Source organism: Microtus oregoni, unplaced genomic scaffold, assembly GCF_018167655.1.
Source record: "Microtus oregoni isolate MIOR12 unplaced genomic scaffold, Mior012 000001F_ref0000356, whole genome shotgun sequence".
NCBI lineage: Eukaryota > Metazoa > Chordata > Mammalia > Rodentia > Cricetidae > Microtus > Microtus oregoni.
The window spans coordinates 54,170,199-54,182,244 of NW_024543060.1; positions in this window are offsets into that span (position 1 = coordinate 54,170,199).

Here is a 12,046-nt window from a genome sequence, read left to right on the forward strand (position 1 = left end):
TGCTGTCTAAGGCTGGCAAAAACTAGCGTCCCATGGATGCCAATCAAGAGAGTCTGTTCCTCAGCCCTTCCCCTGATCCCATCCCAGGTGTATCAGAGTTAGAGTTGTCTAGACTTGGTTTGAGAGTGGGGAAGACCGTGGCCCCTCCTGCCTATGTATGTGCATGTTGGGGGAAAGGAGAATGCAGAAAAGCTGTGGCCATGATTAACACCAGAGAGCTTTGCCTGTTTTAAGCACACAGATCTGTTAATGCTGAAGTGCCAGACAATTCTTGATGGCAATGAAGGAGACTTCTGCCATCTAAAAATGACCATAGAGGTTGTGAGTCTCATCTCAGATTTTATTCAATGTTAATGAAAGTCTAACCCACAAAGCAAGTTTTCAGAGGTAGTAAGAAGAGTTTCATCTGAGTGGGAAGGAGCCACCCTCCTGCCAGAGACTGAGCTTTGCTATAGCCTTGGATGGACTCAAACTTACAGCAACATGGCTGCCTTAGAGCTGGGATCATAGGCATGTGCCAACAAGCCTAGGTCTGATGTGGGAGTGTCATATATCAATCTGTTGATTTCATTGATTAAGCAATAAAGAAACTGCTTGGCCCTGTGGGTGGAGTAAACAGAACAAAATGCTGGGAGGAAGAGGAAGTGAGGTCAGACTCCACAGCTCTCCTCTCGGGAGCAGACGCCTGAGAGAGATGCCATGCCCCGCTCCCGGGCAGACACACGCCATGAAGCTCCGACCCGGGATGGACTAGGCTAGAATCTTCCTGGTAAGACCGGTGCCCACAGATTATTAGAGATGGGTTGATTGGGATATCAGAATTAGCCAGTAAGGGCTAGAGCTAAAGGGCCAAGCAGTGTTTAAATGAATACAGTTTGTGTGTTGTTATTTCAGGGCATAAGCTAGCCGAGCAGGCGGCCAGGGTGCTGGGAACACAGCCCCGCCGCCCTTATTACTACATAGGTCCACTATTTTTGACCCAAGAGTAACAAACATAGTGACTATTTGTAATTAAAATCTATCATAGTTTGCCTTTCTTTAGCTGCACATAGGAGACACAGTGAGATATCTCTAAATGATATAAGGACTATTGTGGATTAAGTAAAAATGCTGTAGATCCCCAAGGGGCTGCAGCAGCAGAAACACTGCAGGTTCCCAAGCAGTGACAGTGGGTGGCAGATCCCCCGAGAGCAGCCAGTCCCAGGTGGGGACAACACAGTTCCCTGAGTGTTACAGTGGGCCATAAATCCCAGATAGGTAGCTGCGTGGTGGATGAGAAGCCTCAATGGGGCAGGGAGCCACGTGGCAGGCAAGAGACAGAGACATGAATAGGCACACCATGAAGAGGGAGGTTGGATATTTATTTAGTGGGTTATGAAAGGGAATGGGAGAGGGGGTAAGGGGAAAAGGGGAAAGAGCAGAGAGAAACAGAGAGAGAAGGGGGAAGGGGAGAAGTAGGGAGAATGGAGTGAGGCAGAAGCTGCCTCTTCAGGGGAGAGACAGAAAAGAGAAGAACTCAGGCTGGAAGCTGAAGATCAGCTTGCCTGAGCAGATGGGGGTGGGAGTGGGCGTGGCTTGTCTCTTAAAGGGACAGAGCAGAGCATTACATTCCCAATCTCCTTTTTATAATAAAAAGGCGGGAGGTTAAGCACCACAGGTTAATGGAATTGGGGCGGCAGATTCCCAAGACTGTTTCCTGCTTATTATTTGTGGGCGTCATCTTGGGGGGAACCTGAGAAAGCTGGGTGCTGGTCACATCCTGGCATTGTTACTCTGATTGGTCCTATCCGATGTTCATGGTATGGAAATGTCTGGTGTCTCTTACACCTGTTTAAGGCATTGGCAGAACAGAGGACAAAGTTAAGTTAAGGAAAAAAAAATTAGGATCAGGGACGTGAGAGGGCTGTATCTGACCTGTTTAAAGTGGATTCTTCAATTTGGCTCCCTGGAACTTACAAGAATTCTTTTGGTTTGTGAAAACAGAAGTTTTAAACAGCAGCAGAAAGACTGTGGTAGATATTTTTGCACAATGAAAAGTATTTTTAAGACTGTGGAAGGCAGTGTGAGAGAGAAGTTTGATAACTTGTATTTGTCCTCACAACTTTATAACTTGCAGGTCCTGTATTTGTATTTTACTAAAATTTTTTTGGTGAGGTTGTCCTTTTAAACTGACAAAACCTCTCAGTTGTCAAACTGCATCAGAGATCTTTGAGAAAGATGAAATTTTACTTGAGTTACTGACTAAAAACAACAGAGAGCTTACTTTGTTGGCACCTAGAGCTACTCCTCAGAGTCCTCCATGGTTGGCTGAGGGTCATATTTTCCTTTTGCTGTTTAGCACAAGGCCTACCAGGCTCCACAAAATCCTGTGGGCAAGAAATCTGTAGGAAGACAAGCCTACCTTGACCTGAACAGCTAGGCTGTCGATTCCAGTGATTCTGTCCACTGTCTGGTGATCTTCAGTTTAGATGAAAGGCAGTTTTTGCCCAGTGGTCAATGCTTGGCAGTTGAAGTAAATTGCGGCTGGACATTGTTCTGTGCCCATTTGTCTTCTGTCTTCTTTGAAGGAAATAGAGTGCTGCTGCTAGGAGCCAACCTGTCTCTTTTTGTTATGAAAAGTTTTTAATAATTAAATATTTAAATGCCATATTCCCCAGATCTCTGAGCAGTTGAGGGCTGTTTATCAGGTAAAACTATGGTATAGAATCTTCCTGGAGAGATATATGACTCCAGATTTTTATAATTAAGAACAATTAGAATTCACACTACTCTTGGGCTTGCTGGCCAGCTAGTCTTCTTAAACTGGTGAACTCTAGATTCAGTAAGAATCCCTATCTTTAAAAATAGACAGATAGTGTTGAGGAAGACAGTGTTGACCTTTGGCCTCCATATGCATGTGCACACGTATACACACACACAAGACTTGCACACCTGTATACCACACACGTAGAGGATACAATGTTGTGATGTGGACGTGGCCCGTATGAAGAAAGACTGCTTGCCCTCACATCTTGAGCTCAAGTCTGTGGGCACAGGGCACTCTGTAGATGGTATGCTGGAGTCTCCCACCAAAGGCCTCCTCCCCTTCTCCGGGTTTCCACAGACATCTGGACAATTATTTGCAACCAGTAATTCCTTTTGCCACTTTTCTTTTTGTTGCTTATCATTCTGGTGTCCTAGCATCTCTGTGTACCAGCATTTCTAAGAGATATCGAGCATTGAGCCCATCTGTCCTCTAGGATGTTTCTTTGGGATTTGCTGACCTTTACTTCTTACAAGGCCTAGTAAGCAGAATTGGAACAGCAGCTGTGCCCAATTTTCCCAACCACATAGTCCCCAAAATCTCGCTCTGTGCCATTCACGTCCTGAAACTACCTCTGTTGTGGTTTAAACTTATTTTCTCTGTGCTGGGATAGTCTATGAGTTTTCATCTTTGACTTCCAATGTAAAGTTCTTTATGGAAAGGCACTGGGCACAGTGGTGCACACCTTTAATGTTAGCACTGGTGGGCTTTCTTTGAGCTGGAGGCCAGCTTGGTCTTTATAGAGAGTTCCAGGCCAGCAGGGACTGTATAATGAGAACCCACCCACCCCCTGCTCTGCAACCATCTCAGAAAAGCAAAAGGTAAAGAAAGACTACTTATTTCTCTAATTCTCATTAGATGTCATAAGAATTCTATTTCATATTTTATTGTATTGTATTATTTTATATTTTATTTTTTTGGTTGGTGGTTGGCTTGTTTTGAAGTGCTGGGTGACCTCCTTGCATTTTAGCCATTTTCCATTAGCTCTTCCACCTCTAGATTCAGAACAGTTGCCGTTTTCCTCATTAGGAATCATTCCAGTACTTTAAGACTTTAAGTTAGTCATCTTTAGTTTTACAGTAAAGAAATTAGATATCTTGTTATTAAAAAAAGAAAAAAAAACTTTTTAGCTAGCCTCGCTCACATCTGTCAGAAATCCATTACATCACAGAATTAAGTGGCTCCAGCCATGCATTTCCCCCTTTCAGGAGCTTTCAGTGGTGACCCAACATGGAAAACATGCAGTGGAAACATCCCATGTAGACACTCAAGATCCAAAATCTGGCCCCAAATTTCTTGTCCAGGTTTGTTTCCCAGAACACCCTTCATGACTGCTCTGGCCTCCCAGCTTTCTTATCCCTATTCAGTTGGGAATGCCCTAGTGCCCTGCTCTTTTCTGTAACGTGCAACTTCCTAGTGTGTCTCCTAACCCCCTGCCACCAAACTTCCTTTGCTATTGTCACCTTCTTTTCTCTCACCCGTTTCTGCCCCTCTTCCTTTTTTCCACTGTGTTTTGGACCTCATCCATTTCTGGCCTAGATTCAGTGGCTCTCAATATACGGATCACAATCCCTTTGGGGTCAAATAACCTTTCACAGGGATCGCCCAAGACCATTGGAAAGCACAGATATTTATGATTTATAACAGTAGCAAAAGTACAGTTATAAAGTAGCAACAAAATAATTTTATGGTTAGGGGTCACCACAACATGAGGAACCATATTAAAGGGTCACAACATGAGAAAGGTTGAGAACCTCTGGTATAAATGAAAGGCAGATAAGTCTTTCTCTTTCTTTCTTTCTTTCTTTCTTCCTTTCTTTCGCGGCAGGGTTTCTCTGTGTAACAGTCCAGGCTCTGATCTATCTTTCTATGTAACAAAAGCCCAGGTAATCCAAATACATTTATTGAATTATCTCGTCAGAGCCCACACAACTAGTGAGTGAAAGAAACAAAAGAGAAAACCCTATTTCTTGGTATCTCATCTGGTATATTGTCTTAGTAAAGTTAATCAGAGCTCAGGACCACGAAAACGGATGACATTGTGGTCTGCATCATAAAATATTTTGGTATTTCTGGATCAACTTATTTCTCACAGCAAGTAATATCCTAGTTGTCACCAGAAGTCTCCCTGGCTGAGACATGATTTTAGAAATAAACCTGTTATCACTCCTGAGAGATCTCTGCTGTGTCCTTACATGACTCCAGGGTCTGACCTCACGAGGGCAGTGAGGGATGAAGAGAAGAAAGACAACACTAGCACAGAGAAGCTGGGATCAGATGGACTGGGCTCCCTGATGGAGAAATCACAGCACCGGGGAAGCTCAGCGTATTTATTATATACACCAGAACAGAGAGGCAGGGTTATTACAGATAAACAGTGCAACATGGAGGCAGCAGGTTTAACTAACCTCAGTAGAAGAGTTTCAGTAAGGGAGTGTAAGGGTCAGATTATACAGGCCAATATTTCTAATTGTATGGCAATCAGAATTCTGAGTGACCTGGCAAGGTACAATTTGCACCTGCCACACAGAAGGTGGTCGCCTAACCTTTGATTTTGAGACAAACTGATGCCCGTCCTAAGCAAAGGGTCAAGATAAGCTAGTGTTGTTCTGCTCCTTCTATTGTAATTTAGGAGGCCGCCTAGGGAAGAGGTGTTTTTCAGTCTATCTGTCAGAGCAGGCGTAGATAGGAAGGCCTGACAAAATGGGCATAGAAAGGTGTGGACGTGACCACAATCATTCTCCCAGACCTAGGAAACAGAATGCTAATGAACTTCCCCCTCAGTTTACATTTTAATATGAAATCTTGAGAATAAATGCAGGTGATTTTCAGGATGTGAACTCAGGATTTCATGAGAGAACTCCCTCCCGAAAGAGTCACGTGAGTTGTGTTTTTATTCCCACACCTCCACTCTGGAACGAGAAATGATTTATGTTGCAGCTGAACCTCGACAAGGGAGCAGTCTTCAAGCCGTAAATGTCTATGGGGAGATGGCTATTTTCAGCACACACTGTCAGCACTCACTCTTGAGTCAGAGGAGGGCTTTGTCACCCCTGTGGTGCCTAGACAGCGTCCTTGACATGGCCTCACTCGCTCGTGACAACAGTGCACTGTCCCCTAGGACTTCTACACTTTACACATTCACTCAGTGACTGATTCCATCCTTGGCTCCCACAGTTCCCCTTGAGGCTCTTTATGAGTTCCAAGTGCCCTTCTTAGGCATCTATGGGCCTGTACTTCTAATTGGCAATGGCACCTGGAACTCACCTTGAGCCTGCCCTTGAATACTAGATCCATTTTGCCCAGACAGAAAACTGCCTACATGTCTGGGAACTTACATTTCCCCGGGGTGGCCCTTAGCAAATGATTTCCTGGCATGTACCAACGAAAGTATGTGTGAGTTGGTGTGAAAGACTAACTCCCTAGTCTCCAGAGGAGACTGACTGAGGTCAACTTCTACTTCTGAGCTGTTCTGCTGCAGATCAAGCAAAGCTGGGACTTCATGTGTTGGCTCACATACTCTAGTCCCGTGCCCTACTTCTCAGTTTCCTCCTGGGGGCACTTTCATAGTACTCCATTCGGGCATGAATTCTCACCTCAGGGTCTTCTCCTGAGGTATGTGTTTTGTTTTAAACAATAGAAAACTAAGCAAGAGTTATCGTTGCTCGTAAATATCAAAATCTAGTGGACAGTCTCATCTGAGGACTATTTACTTTCCTGATAATCAGAAGTATCCAGAGTTCAAAATGCAGAGTACAATGCATGTGTCCAATGCTATGAGGTCATTGGCGGTCTCAGATTAATTTGATTGAGTGTAGAGAGATCTAGATGATTAGGGAAGAGCACCTTTGGGTGTTCTGTGAGAGTGTGTTTCTAGAGCTGAATAGACTGGGAAGGCTCGGTTTAGTCATTGGTATAGCTCATTGATGGATTCAAAGTTCAAACTTTGAGTGGGGAAGTGGTAGATCCGGGGAAGGTGGAGTGAGTGATTGGAGGACGGATCTCAAGAGGCGCACCTTTGGAACATGTTCCTTTCTGTTTCCAGGCTGTCATGATGTGAGCTGCATTTGTTGCAGGGATCTTTCTGGAATAAGCGCTCTGACACCAGTGTAAGCAGAAGACGGGTGTTACCATTGGACCACAGGCTTCAGTCCCAAGTCGTATTTATATTCTCATTTTATTCTCTAAAACCACAATGAGGGGTGGGCAAACGTGGGATTTCACAGAAACAAACATGGCTGTCAGAGGGTGGTTAAGGCCAACAGCCCATTGTTTCAGGTATTTCTCCAGATCTTTATCTTTCTGGTACCTAGTGAAGTCCGGCTTGGTAAACAGGCAGTAGAAGCAGTGCTTAAAGTAAATCACTTTAAAAAGAAAGGTTAGGGGGACCAACAAATCATTATCTAATAATTGGTCTTTTCTATCTTATTCTATTTTAATTTCCTCCACAATACCCTTGTTCCCTGATATTTCTACATCCCCAAATCCTAAAAACAGTGAAGCCAGCTGGCCAAAAACTAGTATCTCTTAACTGTGAACCCAAATAAACCTTTTCTCCATAAATTATTGTCTTAAGCATTTTGTCAAGCGGATGGAAAATCTGACAAACACATTTATGCCATTGTTCTCAGTTACCTCCCAGAACTTGACAGGAAGACCTATTTCAAGAGGAATGATTTCAACTGAAGACCTCAGAAACTGAGGTTGTGTAGATTCTGGGGACTCAATTTCACTAGGTGAGCTATTTTTTTTTTTGATGTTGTTTCCATAGGAAGCAACTAGAATTAAATTCTTCTTCTTCTTCTTCTTCTTCTTCTTCTTCTTCTTCTTCTTCTTCTTCTTCTTTCTCCTCCTCCTCCTCCTTCTTCGACACTGTAGTAGTAGGAGCAGCAGGGCTGCATCCCCCGCACCCGGCTGCCCACATGGCTAGCTTATGCCCCGAAATAATTACACGGAATCTGTATTCTTTTAAACACTGCTTAGCCCATTAGTTTCAGCCTCTTATCAGCTAGCTCTTACATATTGATCTAACCCATTTCTAATAATCTGTATAGCCCACGAGGTGGCTTACCAGGGAAGATCTTAACTTGCATCTGTGTTGGGTGGGAGAATCATGGGGACTGTCTGACTCAGCTTCTTTCTCCCAGCATTCTGTTCTGTTTACTCCGCCTACCTAATTTTCTGTCCTATCAGGGCCAAGCAGTTTTCTTTATTAGTTAACCAATGAAAGCAACAGATAAGATATAAGACCCACCTCCATCACGACACAGCAATCCTGTAACCCTGGCTGCCTGGAACTTGTTATATAGCTCAGGCTGGCCTCAAACCTGAAGATCTGCCTGCCTCTGCATCCTGAGTGTTGGGATTAAAGGCATGCGCCACCACTACCCAGGTGGTTTCTGTTTCTTGATGACAACCCTAAGTTCTCAGGGTGCCCCTACCCCAAGAAAGGTTCTCAGCTGTCCAACGTCTTCTTCGAGATCTCTCTTTACATATTATATTTCTATAAGAAATATGTTGAGACTTGCCCTTCAGTGTTCCTGATGAGATCAGAAAAATAGAACTGTCACCATAGACCTACAGTTTATTTCCTGAAAGAAAAATAATGAAAGAAATCAGAGGCTCTCTCTTTCTGAGAACATGCTGCTGGCCAGAGACAGCGGCTTAGTTGTAAGGCCTGAATGCTCCCTTGGTCCTATGTCCCCAGCAATTCTTAGCACACCTGTGTAGAGTCTGGAGCGTCTTCCTTCGCTCCTGTGCTATTTTGAGACAGGATGCCTCACTGAACCTGGAACAGCCTGACTCAACCAAAGGACTGGTCGTGGTTCCCCATGAGGGATCCTTCCATCTCTCTCCCCTCAGTGGTGGGATTATGGGCACACACACCACAGGGCTAGACTTATCCCTGAATGCCAGGCATCTGAACTCAGGCCTTACGTTCAAACAGCAGGAGTTTCGCAGACAGAGCCCTGAGACCCTTGGACTACATTTTTGTAGTTCAATGCTTCCTTTTATACCAAGAGCTCCAGTAGATGTGCAACTCTGGGGACAAAGCCATGAACAGAGATTTGCCCTGTCCTATCAATGAACGTGAGTAACCCACAGAGCACCTGGATAGCCCGCAATGAGAGAGGTTCTGAGTCTAAGCATGAATTCAAAAGCGACACATCCCCTTCCCAAACACAGTAAAGTAGTCACCCCACAACCGGTGTCAACATTTAGGAAGGCCTCGTCTTTGTATTACCCAGTGCTTATTGCACCTGTCCTGCATCACAGAGCCTTGTTAGGACACTGTGTGCACACAGCGCTTGAAACTGGTTCTGGCTAAAGAGTGGCTCGGTGGCAACCAGAACCTGCAATGCAGTGGAAGTCACTGCCCAGGTGAGTGCTCACCAGAAGGCCAGGGAAGTGAATACAGGAAAGTGAACCCAGCTCCCCCACACCCCACCTCTGCTCTAAGTCTCGAAGAAAATGGGAATTTTGCAGAGCTCCACTGCCCAGAAGCACCCTGGGAAACCACGTATCAGATTTCACGGTCAAGGATGCCCTAGCGAAGATTTACCACTGTTTCTTGCAAAAGAAGTTTGTAAAGGCTGTCGGAGCCCTTACCTGACGCACAGAACCCAGGATGAGAAAGGCTGGTTCATACCCACGTTTGCTATTTCCCTCACGCCCTTCTGCAGAAGAGCGAACTTGGTGTCCCGTGAGTTAGCACAACTGCTGGAACCTGTCTGGCACGGAGGAGCGACAGTGAGGGTACCGAGAAAGCCAGGGAGGGCAGTGAACAACCACATGAGAATTAGAAAAAGCCACCTCTCGTTTCCAATTTACTAAAATCTTACAAATTGCTAAAGGTACTGCCTTTGAGATTTGTATTTTAAGACGTATATTACTTTTGGTGCTGGGAGGAGGAAGATAATGTTGGTACTAGGGCGGCTACGGGGTGATGGAAGGGGAAGAAAGCCTGAAATCGTGAGCCTTTCTGGTGCCCTGGGAGGGAAGCACCTGCCAGACACCGCAGCTCTCCAGAGCTTTTAGCTGTCGCTTTCCACTTTGAAAGACAACTAAAAACTGTTCTCCTTTTATTCAAGATTCCAACATATAAATCTTAGTATTTCTCTTGCACATCCAGAAGGTTTCAGTAATTCTTTCAGAGTGTTTGGAATTGAATTAAATAATCTTTTAAACCTTTCATGTTGCATATATAATTTCAGTACAATTTATTTGGAGGCTTTCCATGATCATCAGACTTTATAATGTGTTTATAATTCTTGTACATCTGCCAGTTTAGATTAGAAAATCAATAAGTTTAAGTTCTTTAGTTGTCCATTATTGCTCACAATCCAGGTAAAACTACCTTATTCTTCTAAGATCTAAATCTATTAACCCTTTCTAACTTGTTACCTTGATTTGTCAGATATGTTAAAATGCAAAGTTCTTAAATACTGTATGCATAGATCCCCTCCACACAGATATTTTTAATTTAACTTAAATGTATAAATAATTTAGGAGGTATTTCAGGGTTTATGTATTAAATTACAAATCTCTTCAATGAGGAAGCGTTTTTGAGTCAACCCCAATCAGGTTGGTGTTTTTGGCTCAAAGCACTGAGTTTCTTTCTTGTGGGGAGGAGCTCCTGTTGAGGTCTCCGGATTCCTTCCTTTTCCTTAGACTGAGCCCTAAGGATAACAGTGATGACAGAACCCATATCTTTCCATATCAGTTCATCTCATTGACAGCCTCCTTGAGTTTGGTCATGTGATTACCTAATTCTTCCTTTGATCACTGGAAATCTATAGTAATCTATTCTCCAGCTGGAAGAAGGCTGGCTGAGTGGTTAAGAGTATTTGTTGCCCTTCTAGAGGACCTGAGTTCAATTCTCAGCAACCCACATGGTAACTTAAAACCGTCTGTATTTCCGAATCCCTAATACCAGGGGATCTGGCAGCTTCTTCTACTCAGTGGTTCTCAACCCTTTGGTGGTCACATATCACATATCCTGTTTATCAGATATTGACATTATGAAGTAGCAAGATCACCACAACATGAGGAACTGTATTAAAGCATTGCAGCCTTAGGGAGGTTGAGAGCCAATGCAAAGTATTCATTAAGCCAGGACTGTTTAAACTAGGGAGAGTCATGTGTGTGTCTGTAAACAGGGAACAAGCCAGGAGGAGCAGAATGTAACTCTGGATCTCCATAAATTACCAGGAACCCAGTTTTGTCAACACCGCTAAATACTCAGTCACATAAATTACAGCTCTGTCACCTGAGCCTGATTAAATCCAAACAGGAAAGTCCTCTCGGTTGTTGTTAGAAACTCTGGATCCCTGTTTAGAGGACAGAACAGCCTGTGCGTCCGTCAGCGGCTGATTTCTCTAGAGAAGTCCACATTTTCTGTCTCTAATGCACCCATCCAACTTATTTACATGTTTGAGTATGTTAGTTACTGCTCTTAGCAAAAACAACCAACATCTTAGAAGAGTTTCGAAAGTCTAATTTGGTGCCATGTCACAGAACAGCACAATGTGGGTTGGGTGGGTGCTGGGCTCTCCCCAGTACTGTTATTTGGGGACCCAAATTTCTTACATCAGTGTTTTTTGTGAAATCCCCGAGTCTTTGCAAGTACAGAGAGTGGGAACATAAAACATGGAGACCTCCGAAGGGGGTTAGGAGGAGGAACACACCCTTATATGGTCTTCCTGACCTCTGCCTATACCCTATTGGCCAGAGCTGAGCTACGTGGACTTGTCTACCCAATAGAAAGTCTATGAATCAGGAGAAGGAGCATCCATCTACACATTATAACCAAACTGCACCTTAATATTCAATGATTTGTTCAGTAATTCACTAGGCAAACACACGCGTCTAAAAACAAAACACCATCATGAGGATCCCAAGACGCACAAGAAGGGCTGAGTTTCAGACCAACGCCATCATGAGACTGTCTAGGGAGCGCTCAGTTCTAAAGTGGCTTATTACTTGGCCTTATGGGATATGTACAAAACATGAGAAAAATCCATTAAAATTTTTTTTACCAGTTTGATGGATAGCAGAAGACAGTGCTAAACCTATAATGTGTTGCCTGCCTTTGGAGATGTACTGACTCAAATTGCATGAATTTTACTTCACATTTTGCATAAAAAATTAAAATGCATCAGTCGGTGCATTTCTGCAGACAATACCCTGCAATTAAATGAAATCCCCAAAACATGAGGACCATTTGCATACCAAATATTTAAA